The sequence below is a fragment of the Carlito syrichta genome, unplaced genomic scaffold (genome assembly GCF_000164805.1).
Source record: "Carlito syrichta isolate Samal-C Ts95f unplaced genomic scaffold, Tarsius_syrichta-2.0.1 Scaffold287827, whole genome shotgun sequence".
In the NCBI taxonomy this organism is placed as follows: Eukaryota; Metazoa; Chordata; class Mammalia; order Primates; family Tarsiidae; genus Carlito; species Carlito syrichta.
In genome coordinates, this window is record NW_007231923.1 from 374473 (window position 1) to 376927 (window position 2455).

Genomic DNA, 2455 nt, shown 5'->3' on the forward strand with positions numbered 1-2455 from the left:
TGTGTGTGTGTGTATGTGTATACAGTCATACCTCAAAGATATTGCAGTTTTTGTTCCAGACCACCATAAGAAAACAAATATCACAATACAAGGAGTCCTACAAAGAATATAGTTTCTCAGTGCATATAAAAGTTGCATCTGGCTCACTCGCTGTCGCTGGCCCGCGCTCTGTGTTCTCTTGTCGCCCCACCACCCCGCATCTCCGCCGATCGCAATGGAAGAAAAAATCGCCGCGCTCGTCATTGACAATGGTTCCGGCATGTGCAAAGCTGGCTTTGCTGCGGACAGTGCTCTCCGAGCCGTGTTCCCCTCCATCGTCGGGCATCCCCGACACCAGGGCGTTATGGTGGGCATGGGTCAGAAGGACTCTTACGTGGGCGACGAGGCCCAGAGCAAGTGAGGCATCCTGACCCTGAAGTATCCCATCGAGCATGGCATTGTCAACCAACTGGGACGATATGGAGAAGATCTGGCACCACACGTTCTACAATGAACTGCGTGTGGCTCCCGAGGAGCACCCGGTGCTGTTGACCGAGGCCTCCCTGAACCCTAAGGCCAACAGAGAGAAGATGACTCAGATCATGTTTGAGACCTTCAACACCCCGGCCATGTATGTGGCCATCCAGGCCATGCTCTCCCTGTACACGTCTGGTCGTACCACTGGTATTGTCATGGACTCTGGAGACGGGGTCACCCACACGGTGCCCATCTACGAGGGCTACGCCCTCCCCCATGCCATCCTGCATCTGGACCTGGCTGGCCGGGACCTGACTGACTACCTCATGAAGATCCTCACGGAGCGTGGCTACAGCTTCACCACCACAGCTGAGCGGGAGATTGTGCATGACATCAAGGAGAAGCTGTGCTACGTTGCCCTGAACTTCAAGCAGGAGATGGCCACCACCGCATCTCTTCCTCCCTGGAGAAGAGCTACGAGCTGCCTGATGGCCAGGTGATCACCATTGGCAATGAGCGGTTCTGGTGTCCAGAGGCGCTGTTCCAGCCCTCCTTCCTGGGCATGGAATCCTGCGGCATCCACGAGACCACCTTTAACTCCATCATGAAGTGTGACGTAGACATCCGCAAGGACCTGTACGCTAACACAGTGCTGTCTGGTGGCACCACCATGTACCCAGGTATTGCTGACAGGATGCAGAAGGAGATCACTGCCCTGGCGCCCAACACCATGAAGATCAAGATCATTGCTCCCCCTGAGCGCAAGTACTCCGTGTGGATCAATGGCTGCATCCTGGCCTCTCTGTCCACCTTCCAGCAGATGTGGATCAGCAAGCAGGAGTATGATGAGTCGGGCCCCTCCATCGTCCAACCCAAATGCTTCTAAACAGACTGTGAGCAGATGCATAGCATTTGCTGCATGAGTTAACTCGTAAGTATAAATTTGCCCTGGCAAATGTATACACCTCATGCTAGCCTCACGAAACTGGAATAAGCCTTTGAAAAGAAATTTGTCCTTGAAGCTTGTATGATATCAGCACTGGATCATAGAACTTGTTGCTGATTTTTGACCTTGTATTCAAGTTAACTGTTCCCTTGGTATTTGTTTAATACCCTGTACATATCTTTGGTTTAAACCCTTAGTACACATGTGGCTCAGTCACTTCATGGCTGAGGTGAGAACATGCTTATGGAAGAGAAGTCTGTGATCTGTGAATCTGTGTGACCAAGAGTCTTGATCTGTGCAGGGTATTAATGTGTCAGAGCTGAGTATTCCAGGATTTCTCTAGAGATTGGCAAGAGCTGAACAAGTTGTCATTTCTGTCTTGCCAGCTGGTCTAACAGGGTTGGAAAGGTCCCAGCCTTAGGACCCAGTTTCCTAACTGTTTTCCTGCCAGAACACCGTGGGTTGTTACTTGCCTTGAGTTGGAAGCGGTTTGCATTTACACCTGTAAATTTATTCATCCTTTTAATTTATGTAAGGTTTTTGTACGCATTTCTTAATTCTTTAAGAGATGACAGCAGATTTTGGTTTTCTACTATTATGTGAGAACATTAGGCCCCAGCAACACGTCATTGTGTAAGGAAAAATAAAGTGCTGCAGTATAAATAAAAAAAAAAGTTGCATCTGCCAAATATTATAGTAAGTGGGCAATAACATTATGTCTAAGAAAAAAAAACCAATGTTCATACCTTAATTAAACAATACTTTACATAAAAAATGCTGACACAGAGATAGGAAGTGAGTGCATGTTGCTGGAAAAAAAATTTGCTTGATGTAAGGTTGTCACAAAACTTTATTTTGTAAAAAATAAAACCACAATATATGTGAAGAGCAATAAAGCAAAATGCAATAAAATGAGACATGCCCGTATATATACAAATATGTGTATATATGCAAATGTGTATATAAATGTGTATACACCCACACACACACACACACACACACACACACAATTAAACTTCTATGAACTCATACTTCCCTTTCCTCCATGCTTAC

The 2455-nt window shown here is 46.8% G+C and overlaps 1 pseudogene across 1 annotated transcript; it reads left to right on the forward strand.

Annotated features, from left to right (window-relative positions):
- The first annotated feature begins 214 nt into the window (after positions 1 to 214).
- On the forward strand, positions 215 to 2061 carry LOC103255110 (annotated as a pseudogene). Its single transcript, XR_002481661.1, has 2 exons — positions 215 to 1554; positions 1704 to 2061. The product of XR_002481661.1 is annotated as an actin, cytoplasmic 2-like (transcript).
- The last annotated feature ends 394 nt before the right edge of the window (positions 2062 to 2455 follow it).